This window comes from Gopherus flavomarginatus, chromosome 6 (genome assembly GCF_025201925.1).
Source record: "Gopherus flavomarginatus isolate rGopFla2 chromosome 6, rGopFla2.mat.asm, whole genome shotgun sequence".
NCBI classification, from domain to species: Eukaryota; Metazoa; Chordata; order Testudines; family Testudinidae; genus Gopherus; species Gopherus flavomarginatus.
Genome location: NC_066622.1, coordinates 109,061,710 through 109,074,206, shown reverse-complemented (window position 1 = coordinate 109,074,206; position 12,497 = coordinate 109,061,710). Strand labels below are relative to the sequence as shown.

Below are 12,497 nucleotides of genomic sequence, written 5' to 3'. Positions count from 1 at the left end.
CTGTTTTCAGTTACACTGGTGTAAATCCAGAATAGCTCATCTGAAGAAAGCTGAATTATTACAGATTTACACCATTATAACTGAGTAAAATCTGGCTTACAAAGCGCATTTCACACTTTTAAACTCCCATTTATATCCGAGGTTCTCCTCTGCTTAAAAACTGGAGCACCTATAGACCTGGGTCTGTAAAGAACAAATAGCACAAAAGATTTCAGGAAAACATTCATTTAATTAAGAGAGTAATTTAAGACACTACTGATGTCTAAGAAAAGATTCTAGATTTAAAAATGGAAAATGAAATTGATTGGTTATGGTAGAGTCTTCAGTCTATATTTTGAAAAAAAAAATGTGGGTTGATCTGAATCACCATGTCTTTTTGAAAGACAATATAGCTAATTAGGGAGAAAAGCCTCAGAAGACTGATAAATCTAAAAGGAGAGATAAATAATGAGGACAGGGTAGCCATACAGAACAATCTGGATTGCTTGGTAACGTGGGCCCATTCAAACAAAATTCATTTTAATATACCAAATGTAAAGTTATGCATCTAGGAACAAGGAAAAAAAGCCAATACCTACAGAATGGAGGACAGTATCCTGGTAAGCAGTGATTCTAAAGCATTTAGGCTCAAAGTAGACAAGCAGCACAGGAGCACCCAGTACAATGCTGTGCCAAAAAGAGCTAAACAGGAGAGTAGAGAGAAGGGAGGTGACTTTACCTCTACATACAGTACTGGCGAAACTATTAGAATACCATATCCTGTTCTGGAGGACACATTTTTAAAAGAATGTGGAAAAATTGGAGAGGGTTCAGGAAAAGAGCCACAAATGATTCAAGGTCTGGCGAGAATGCCGTACAGTGGGACTTAAAGAACTCAATCTGTTTAGTTTATCAAAAGATTCAAAAGTGACTTGATAATGGTGAAAAAATAGTGGGTACTAAAGGGCTCCTTAATCTAGCAGAGAAAGGCGTAACAAGAAATAATGGCTGGAAGCTGAAGCCAGACAAAATCAACTGAGAAATGAGACGCAAATTTTAAACAGCAAGGATGATCAACTACTGGAACAAACTACCTACGGATGTGGTAAAATGTCCATCTCAATGTCTTTCAAGCCAAGACGGGATGCTTTTCTGGAACATATGCTTTAGCAAAACAACTTATTGTGCCCAATATGGGGGTAACTGGGTGAAATTTAATAGTTTGAGTTATACTGGAGATCAAACTAAAAGTTCTAATGATCCCTTCTGGCCTTAAACACTATCTATGAAACAGAGAATCAAAAACAATTTAACTGTTTAGTATCTATTCCTCCTAGCCAAAGGGATAGCAGAGTTAAAGAGTCACTGTCCAAAAATGTAGGCCAAAATTAATATTTTGTTTATAAAGTTATATTTCTAAATAATTTCAAACAACTTGTGTTTAGTTTTGATTTAAACATTCCCCCTACAAACTTTGCAAACCAGGCACAATAGCATCACACAAATCCATGAGAACTGGAAAATTAAGCTGACTAGTCTAGAAGCAGCATAACCGGTGAAAAGAAATTTCGATTTTCACCATTTTCACTTTTAACAATCTAAGGTTGTACTAACACATGCGGGGTTTTCTTTTTAAATATGACATAACCTAACTATCTCTTGAAAGGACAACTCTGCTATCAGTATGAAGTCTGGACTTTGGAATACCTGTGCACATAAGCTCTGTTGGGAAGTTATCTACATTGCCATGTAGATAAATTAAGTCAAATGCTTGTGAAAAAATTACGTTCACAGCCAATTTTAAAGTAGGCATTTTAATGCTAAAGAATGTATTTGGGCTAAATAAAACAAGATATTGTTAGTATAATATACTCTTATATAAAAAGTAATGTATTACTGAAAAATATCTGTACTACTATTCAACAGCAAGTGGTCACAATTAAGTATATATGTACCATTACATACAGAGCTCAAGGCATCAAAAAAGACGGTTACTCACCTTTGTAACTGTTGTTCTTCGAGATGTGTTGCTCACATCCATTCCAGTTAGGTGTGCGCGCCACGCGTGCACGTTCGTCGGAAACTTTTTACCCTAGCAACTCCAGTGGGCCGGCAGGTCGCCCCCTGGAGTGGCGCCGCCATGGCGCTCAATATATATCCCTGCCGGCCCACCCGCTCCTCAGTTCCTTCTTGCCGGCTACTCCGACAGTGGGGAAGGAGGGCGGGTGTGGAATGGATGTGAGCAACACATCTCGAAGAACAACAGTTACAAAGGTGAGTAACCGTCTTTTCTTCTTCGAGTGATTGCTCACATCCATTCCAGTTAGGTGAATCCCAAGCCATACCTAGGCGGTCGGGTCGGAGTGAGAAGTCGCGGCATGGAGCACTGCAGATCCGAAGGCCGCATCCTCTCTTGACTGCTGGACCAGGGCGTAGTGGGAAGCAAAGGTGTGGACCGATGACCAGGTCGCTGCCCGACAGATTTCCTGGATGGGCACATGGGCGAGGAAAGCCAGCGACGACGCCTGCGCCCTGGTAGAATGCGCAGTCACACGGCCCGTAGGAACGTGGGCCAAGTCATAGCAGGTCCTGATACAGGACGTTACCCATGAGGATAACCTCTGGGAGGAGATAGGAAGCCCCTTCATGCGGTCCGCTACCGCCACGAAAAGCTGGGGGGATTTGCGGAAGGGCTTGGTCCTCTCCACGTAGAACGCGAGAGCCCTACGGACATCAAGCGAGTGAAGCTGCTGCTCCCTGCCTGAGGAGTGAGGTTTCGGGAAAAAAACCGGAAGGAATATCTCTTGGCTGATGTGGAAGGACGAGACTACCTTGGGGAGAAAGGCAGGGTGTGGCCTCAGCTGCACCTTATCTTTGTGGAAGACTGTATACGGGGGGTCTACCACAAGAGCCCGGAGTTCCGACACCCGCCTAGCTGAGGTGATAGCTACTAGAAAGGCAGTCTTCCAAGAGAGGTAAAGCAGGGAGCAAGTAGCTAACGGTTCAAAGGGGGGTCCCATGAGCCGGGACAACACCAGGTTAAGATCCCAGGTTGGAGCAGGGAGACGGACGTTAGGGTATAAACGTTCCAGTCCCTTAAGGAATCTAGACACCATCGGGTGAGAAAAAATAGAGCGACCATCCGCACCCGGGTGAAAGGTGGAGATAGCTGCCAGGTGGACTCGCAACAACGATATCGCCAGACCTTGCTGTTTGAGGGACCAAATGTAGTCTAAGATATCGGCCACCGAAACTTCCATAGGGCGGAGATTTCTCTCCACGCACCAACAGGAGAAACGCTTCCACTTGGCCGAATATGTCGCTCTCGTGGAAGGCTTCCTGCTGCCCAAAAGCACCTCCCTCACCGGTGTGGAGCAGCGCAGCTCAGAACCGGTCAGCCACGCAGGAGCCACGCCGCTAGGTGCAGCGACTGGAGGTCCGGGTGACAGAGGGTCCCGTGCTCCTGGGTAATCAGGTCCGGGTGAAGGGGCAGGGGAACTGGGTCGGCTATGGTCAGGTCCAGCAGCATGGGGTACCAATGTTGCCTGGGCCATGCCGGGGCTACCATGATCACGCGAGCCCTGTCCCTGCGCACCTTCAGAAGGACCCTGTGGACCAGAGGGAACGGGGGAAATGCGTAGAACAAGTGGGTCGACCACGGAATAAGGAAGGCATCCGCTATCGACCCGGGCTCCCTGCCCTGAAAGGAGCAGAACGCCTGGCACTTCCTGTTCCCCCCGGACGCGAAGAGGTCCACACGGGGATAACCCCACCTCCGGAAGATGGAGAGGGCGACGTCCGGGCGAAGGGACCACTCGTGCGACAGGAAGGATCTGCTCAAGCGATCCGCCAGTGTGTTCCGTACTCCGGGGAGGAAGGAAGCCGTGAGGTGAATGGAGTGGGCTACACAAAAGTCCCAGAGTCGCATCGCCTCGTGACACAGGGGAGAGGATCTGGTGCCGCCTTGCTTGTTGATATAGTACATGGTCGTCGTGTTGTCGGTAAACACCGCGACACAACGACCTTGAAGCTGATGGCAGAACGTCTGACAAGCGAGGCGGACCGCTCTCAACTCCCGCATGTTGATGTGCAACCCCACCTCCTTCTGGGACCACAAGCCCTGCGTTCTCAGGGTCCCCAGGTGGGCCCCCCAGCCCAGATCTGAGGCATCCGTTGTCAGGGACACCGAGGGCTGAGGTGGGTGGAAAGGGAGCCCCGCACACACTACCGACTGGTCTAGCCACCAGTCGAGAGAATCTAACACCCCTTGGGGGATCGTGATCAGCATGTCTAGCGGCTGTCTTGCCGGCCGGTAATGATCGATGAGCCACAACTGGAGGGGCCTCATGCGGAGCCGAGCATAACCGGTCACAAAGGTGCAAGCCGCCATGTGGCCTAACAGGGCTAGACATGTTCGCACTGATGTCAAGGGGGCTGCCCGCAGTCGTTGAACGATCGCTGACAATGCCTGGAACCTCTGCAACGGCAGCAAGGCCCTGGCCACGGTGGCGTCCAGGATGGCCCCGATGAATTCCACCCTCTGCGTGGGGATCAGGGTGGACTTGTCCATGTTTATCAAGAGGCCCAAAGTAGCAAACGTGCCGGTGATCACGTGGACATGGCTGCAGACTTGCCGTTCCGACGTGCCCCGAATCAACCAATCGTCTAGATAAGGGAACACGTGGATACGACTGCGTCGAAGATGTGCCACAACAGCTGCCATGCACTTTGTAAACACCCTCGGGGCCGTAGAAAGGCCAAATGGGAGGACTGCAAATTGGTAATGAAGGGGGCCCACCACGAAGCGAAGGAAACGTCTGTGGTGTGGCCAAATGGCAATGTGAAAATACGCGTCCTGCATGTCGAGGGCGGCGTACCAGTCTCCCGGATCCAGGGATGGGATAATGGTCCCCAGGGATACCATGCGGAACTTCAACTTCACCAGGTATTTGTTGAGCTCTCGCAGGTCGAGGATAGGCCTGAGGCCTCCCTTGGCCTTGGGGATCAGAAAATAACGGGAATAAAACCCCTTGCCTTTCTCGTTTTCTGGAACCGCCTCTATAGCTCCTTTGCTGAGGAGCGTCTGTACCTCCTGCCGAAGGAATTGCTCGTGAGAGGGGTCCCTGAAGAGGGACGAGGAAGGGGGGCGGGAAGGAGGAAATGATACAAACTGCAGGCGGTATCCCGTCTGCACCGTGCGTAAGACCCAGCGGTCCGATGTTATTTGGGTCCACGCCGGGAGGAAAAACGAAAGACGGTTGGAAAACGGGGGGGAAGGATCCATGGGGGAAACTGTTACTGCGCCCTCGGGCGCACCTTCAAAATGAAGGCTTGGGTCCAGGCGGGGGCTTAGAGGAGCCTTGGTTTTGCCCCCCTTGGTTCCCCGAATGCCTGCGCCTTCCATTCCTGCCACGGCGCCTGTTAAGGTCCTGCCGTTGGCGGAACTGGGAATATGGCCTGCGCTGCTGTTGTTGCTGTGGCCGGAAGGGTCTGCGTTGCGTTCCCGGTGTGTGCATCCCGACGGAGCGCATAATGACCCGATTGTCCTTCAGACTCTTGAGTCTGGGGTCTGTCTTTTCGGAAAACAGGCCCTGGCCTTCGAATGGGAGGTCCTGGATGGTATGCTGGAGCTCCGGAGGAAGGCCAGAGACCTGCAGCCAGGAGATGCGGCGCATCGTTACTCCCGACGCGAGGGTGCGGGCAGCCGAGTCTGCAGCGTCCAAAGAAGCTTGCAAAGATGTACGTGCAGCCTTCTTGCCCTCATCTAAGATGGCTGCAAATTCCTGGCGGGCGTCTTGCGGCAGCATCTCCTTAAATTTGTCTGCTGCCACCCAGGAGTTGAAGGCGTACCTGCTGAGCAGGGCCTGCTGGTTCGATACCCTGAGCTGCAGCGCCCCAGCCGAGTATACTTTACGGCCGAGGAGGTCCATCCGCCTGGCCTCCCTGGATTTGGGGGCTGGAGCTTCCTGCCCATGACGCTCTTTGTCATTTACTGATTGTACCACCAGGGAACACGGTGTCGGATGTATATGGAGGTACTCATAGCCTTTAGAAGGGGCCATGTACTTCCGCTCGACGCCCCTCGCCGTAGGGGGGATGGAGGCTGGAGACTGCCAGATGGTATTGGTGTTGGCCTGGATGGTCCTTATGAACGGTAGGGCGACCCTGGTGGGAGCATCCGATGAGAGGATGGTAACAATTGGATCCTCTATTTCCGAGACCTCCTCGGCTTGTAGGCTCAGATTCTGAGCTACTCGCCTGAGGAGGTCTTGGTGTGCCCTGAGGTCCAGCGGGGGGGGGGGCTACTGGAGGAGGTACCAGCCACCGCTTCATCAGGGGAGGAGGATGAGGAGACCCCCGGCAAGAGAGTGTCTAATGGAGGGTCTCCCTCGGCCCTCGCCTCTGTCTCAGGAGCCAGAGCGGAGTCTTGCTGCTTGGACCCTTCCTGCCCATCCGGGGAGGGAGGGGGGCGAGACAATGAGGCTTCCGGCACCCTGTGTTCTGCCGTCGCAGGCCTAGCAGGAAGCTGTTGGGGCCCCTGGGCTTGATGGTATGCCCAGGGTGTCCAAAACCCCCATTGCTGCGGGCCTTGGTCGTGTTGTGGCGGGTCGTGAAATAGCGCCACCTGCCGGTCGGTGCCCAACGCATACCCGCTGTCCGTTTGGGAGGAGACCGACGGCTGTCTAGAAGGCCACGGCGGGGCAGACCCTGGTTGGTAAGGGTCTGCGCGGGTCGGCACCGAAGATCTTCTCGGTGCCGGGGATCGGTACCGGGAGTCATATCGGTGCCGGGATCGGGACCGGGACCGGGTTCTGTCTCGGTGCCGGGATCTGGACCGGTACCGGCCGCCGCTTCGGTGCCGGGATCGGGACCGGGACCTGCCACCAGCTCGGTGCCGGGAGGTCGACCGGGACCGGGACCTGCCACCAGCACGGTGCCGGGAGGTCGACCGGTGCGGCGAGTGACGGCGGGACTGGCTCCTGGAGTCACGGTGCCGGTATCGGCGGCTGGAGTCCGACCGCGACTGCCTTGAGGTCGACCGGTGCCGCGAGTGCAACCGGTACCGCCGAGGAGAGCGGTGCCGGGACTGCGAGCGGCGACGAGATCTCGATCTGCCGTGACGTCGGGACCTGGACCGTGAGCGCGAGTCCCTAGACGGTGCCGACATCATTGGCTTGCCTCTAGACGCGACCCGCACCGGAGGTACCGGGGGTGGCAGCTGAGTAGGCTCAGTTAAGGCAATGAGGTCCCGAGCCGAGGCGAAGGTCTCCGGCGTGGATGGGACCAATATCTCGACCCCAGATCTCATGGGGGAGCTTGGCGGCACCGGACTCGATGGACCCGCCGGGCCCGGAGTCGACGGTGCCTGCGGCGCCGCGGCCGATGTTGAGGCCGGGCGCTCCAGTCGGGTCTGCCTGGCTGGAGTAGCAGACTTCGACGGTCTTGGTTCTGTCCCCGGTGCCGGAGAAGGTCAGTGCCGGGGAGTCTTTTCGGTGCCGGTGCGATCCGGTGCCGGCGCCGAGATCACGGCCTGCGAAGCCGCCGGGTCAAGTGCCGCCTCCATAAGGAGAGTTCGGAGTCTTTGATCCCTCTCCTTTTTTGTTCTTGGCTTAAAAGCCTTGCAGATGCGGCACTTGTCCGATCTGTGCGATTCCCCCAGGCACTTCAGGCACGCGTCGTGGGGGTCGCTGGTGGGCATAGGCTTCTTGCAGGCCGCACACTGCTTGAAGCCCGGCGAACCAGGCATGAGTCCGGTGCTGGGTGCCGGGAAGGGCTAAGCCCCCGGCGAACAACTATTTACAATCTATTTACAGTTAATTACTACTATCTATACTTAACAATCTAACTAACAACTATAACAATACGAGAGATAACGAGAGATAACAAGGAGAGCTAGGGACGTGGAGGACAGCTATGCCGCGCTCCACAGTTCCAACGACCGACACGGCGGTAAGAAGGAACTGAGGAGCGGGTGGGCCGGCAGGGATATATATTGAGCGCCATGGCAGCGCCACTCCAGGGGGCGACCTGCCTGCCCACTGGAGTTGCTAGGGTAAAAAGTTTCCGACGAACGTGCACGCGCGGCGCGCACACCTAACTGGAATGGATGTGAGCAATCACTCGAAGAAGAATACTTGGATTCTACAAGATAAAGTATCTTCTAACATCTGTTCTAATAAAAAGATAGATCATTAAAAGTAGCATTAACAAATTCACCTTTTTTCTAGCACTTTCTCTTCTCAGTGAGTTCTTCAGAATTGCTTCTTGAGCATCCTTTTTCTGGAGAATTAGAAAATAGAATCTTAAGGCTTACATTAGTATTATCTATAGGATACATGTCTTTGGAGTAAAATACACCTCAGTACTAAAAGAACACTAAAGGCCAATGCACCAAACAATTTGTCAAGCTGCCACAGGGCACAAGAGTATATCTCAAGAGACCCCAAAATCAGTTAATTGCTTTGGCACATTGCTTTGACAGTAGGGGGCTTTTCAGTAGTAGTGACAGGTTTTTTGTTTTGACTGCCAATACTGGTTTCTCTAATTTGATGTGGCAGAATCTGGATGTTGCATTTGATATGCAGCTCCTGCATCTGGTCTGTCAATCTCACACTTTTTCCCTTGGTACCTAATCTATGTCTCAGCTGGTCTGGATCTGCCATATAAGGACAATGGAGAATGGAAAGTTAGAATTTCCATAATTTAAGACCCTCTCAAGGTCTGGTCCAAAGACGGGCCTAATATCAGTGTTTTATACTGCCATGTAGGAAATCCAAATTCTCCTCTTCCTCACAGTCAGGGTACTAGATCTGCAAAAAACTGATCATCCTTGGGAAATAAAAATAGAGTCTTACATGACTCTACAGCAATCTCTCTAACCAGCTGAAAGGTACAATGCCCCTGGTCCCTAACGTTCCATCTAGTAGATGTATTTAGGATTAAATTTTAATTATTTTTTTCCTGAAATCCCCTTGGATTTTTTCTCTCTCTATCCTCTGTAACTGAAGAGGATAGCATATCACTTAAAAAAGAATTACTGCAGCCAAGTTCTTAGTTGCATGTCTTGCTGTGAAGTGACAAGGCCCATAATATACCCTGCAGACTCTGCATTACCTTTCCTAATGCTCACTTTTACAAATCTGTAAAGAATCCAAGCTCTAATCTGGATTCTACCATTCTTCAGCCTTAAAATAGTTATACACAGCACAAGGATACCACAAAGAGAGCCTTCTTATTTTACCTAAGGGTAGGATACTCAAGTGGTAACAGTCAGAGGTCTTCTGCTGCTACCACTCCTTGCACCATACACTGCTGTCAAAGACAGCACAGCAGTGAAAGTAGGAAGAGAAGGAAACTGAAAGAAGTATCCAGTTGGAACCGCTGACATTTACCATTTTTGTTTATATCCTACAATTTTTACACCATCAGTAATGCACATTGCCAACCTATGAAACCACACATTATCAGGTATTATCCTCCATTCCCCATTACCTCCATTTGTTACATCCACTTGTTGCATTTTGCTTTAAGTTCTATTGTAAATTCTTTGTGATGGGCTATGTCTGTCTCTGTTTGTACTGCACTTACATAATGGCGTATGATCCTGATAATAAGCAGAAGAAAGAAGCAGAATATGGGGAAGAAAGCAGGGATTAAATTACTGAGGTGAGGAAGCCTATGGGAACGCATAACAGAAGCAACTAGGAGAGGGAAGAGAAAGCAGGGCAAGGAAGAAAAGCAATCAACCTATGGAAATTAAGATAACCAGGGAGAGGCAACCATCAAGGAGGCAAGAAGTGAGAGGCAACTGTTGGGGAGAAGACAGAAGCAACAAACAGTGGGCAATAAATATCAAACAGAATGGGAGAAAAAAGAAAAAAAATAACAAGATTAGTAGCCAGTTACTGGCATGGCTGGCTCAAACATGATTTGTGTTCACACATCACATGGTTAAAAGTCTATTAATAACAATAATAGCATTTCACCTTTGCCAGAGGCTCATCCACCAGCCAGTTCAGCACTGCATGTTTGTGTGTGTGCATACATATGGATATGTCCTCCTAACTGTACTTGTTTGGTCAGTTCTCCTTTCTCCCAACTCCTTATTGCAAAGGGCATCCCATAGCACATATGATGCTGATGTTTCCTTTTATGCACATCCAATGAGCACCATATTCCCTGATGAAACACTATGGAATAAATTGCCCAGATTTTCTCAGAATGTTCTGTACAAACATGGTTAGATACCACACAGGAGTAGATTCACTAACATGGTTGTGAAAGGAGAAAATCTGCCGTGTGAACACAGACTGAATTGATTGTTACTGGTTAATCTGATCAAGCCTCTAGTCTAACTAAATTATTTTTGATACCCTCAGGACATTATTGGTTCTTGACATCAAAGACTTCGTTAGCAGCTAAAAATCTCAACTCTAAACTACAGAGCTTTACTATTTAATGACTTCCCACTCCTGTTGTTACTGGTTCTCAACACAATGTCTTGCACATATTCCCCTCTCCCCCACACAAAAAAGTAATAGAATTCTGTGTAAAACAGAAAATCCACAGATCCTCTGGGTCTTCTATACACAGATTTCTATTATTGATTATTATGATGATCAGTAGTTAGCTTATACAGCATGAATTAAGAATGCTGAATCCAGTCATCTGTATTTTGTCTGGAAAGGAATATAAAACATTTACTTTTCAACTAACACAACTTCCCTTAGTTGTTTTATCTGATGACATTTCTTCTTCTTTTTGAACAGGGTCCATTTATTCTGAAGGGTTTAAACAAACAAGATAGTAAGTAAACTGAAAAACACAAATGGTCATATCAATGTTTGATACTAATACTATCAACTATCAGACAATTACAAGTTACATTGCCCAAAATAAAAATATTTAACTTCTCTTCAATCCAGTGGGTCCACGAAAGGAATGTTTATACAGCTTTTTAAAATCTGTTTAATTATATAACATGAAGGAATAATATGAAACCAAGAGAAAACATTTTAAATTCTTAAAAATGCAGAGACAGAAATATAGAGAGAAAAAAAACAACTATACTTCCAATGATTAAATTTTTTTTAAAGAATGTTCATTGACAGACATGATGCACCAAATTCTTACATATTTTAAAGTTAGCTATCCTCTTCTTTACAACCACAGTGCATTGTATTTCATGTTTTTCTAGTGCTAGACACCACAATAAATTCAGATTAAATTCTGGTTACATAATTTTGTAGCAAGCATTTTATTGAAATACTATATAAAGTACTTCTATTCTGATATTTAACATTTGTATTATATCCTACTATAATATATAAAATGAACAACTAAAATCTATGTTTAAAACCTGAGTTAAAATACAGTAACCCCTCACTTAACGTTGTAGTTATGTTCCTGAAAAATGAGACTTTAAGCAAAACAATGTTAAATGAATCCAATTAATGTAAATGGGGGGTGTTAGGTTCCAGAGAAATTATATTCACCAGACAAAAAACTACATATGATGTAGATATACACATAGTATACGTTTTAAACAAACAATTTAATACTGTTCACAGCTATGATGATTGTGAAGCTTGGTTAAGGTGCTGAAGTTAGAGGGTGGAAGAGGGAGGGATATTTCCCAGGGAATGCCTTGGTGCTAAATGATGAACTAGCAATCGTCTGAGCCCTCAAGGGTTAACACATTGTTGTTAATCTAGCCTCTCACACAAGGCAGCATGAACACGAGGGAGGGGAGACAGCATAGCAGACAGAGACAGACACACCACCTTGTGTGTGGGAGAGAGAGAAAGAGATGCACACTTCCCCTTTAAGTAAGCTCACCCACTCGTAAGTGCATTGTCTTTTTGAGTGGATCAGGAAGTTGAGAGAGCAGCTGCTGCCCCAAGCTCTCTCTGCCCATGGCTACACTTACAGTTCTGCAGCGCTGGTAGTTACAGCTGTGTTCGTACAGCTGTGTAGGGCCGGCGCTGCAGTGTGGCCACACTGACAGCTACCAGCGCTGCAGTGTGGCCACATTTGCAGCATTTGCAGCGCTGTTGGAAGTGGTGCATTGTGGGCAGCTATCCCAGCATTCAAGTGGCTGCAACGTGCTTTTCAAAAGAGGGGTGGGGTGGAATGTGACAGGGAGCATGGGAGAGACAGAGAGATTGGATTTTTGGAGCTGACACTGTTCTCAGCTCCCTGCCTTGCAAGTTCTAAGGACTGGAAGACACACAGTGCCTACCTTCAATCGTTTTAAAAGTTCTGATCCCTTCCCCCACCCCTCTCTCATTCACTAAATGCAAATTATGCACTCCTAAATAGCCGTCAGACCAGATAAGCATCTGCTCAACATGGACTTCCCCCTTCCCCTCTGCCAGGTGAGCGTGCTGTTTCTCTCTTCAAGCAAACAGCTGTGAACGTTCCAAAGTAATTCACCTGCCTGCCTCCGCTCACTCAGCAAACAGGAGCTGTGTTTGTTTTTTAAATTAAGCAGTTTGGCTGAACTCCAAGCTCCCCCT

At 48.6% G+C, this 12,497-nt stretch overlaps 1 protein-coding gene across 1 annotated transcript in view; it reads right to left on the bottom strand.

Moving 5' to 3' along the window:
- CC2D2B (coiled-coil and C2 domain containing 2B) overlaps positions 1-12,497 on the bottom strand; it is a 118,788-nt gene that overhangs the window by 101,320 nt on the left and 4,971 nt on the right. The window contains exon 3 of the mRNA XM_050959303.1: positions 8,197-10,760. The gene's annotated coding sequence lies outside the window, so the exon portion shown is untranslated. The remainder of the gene's footprint in view (positions 1-8,196; positions 10,761-12,497) is intronic.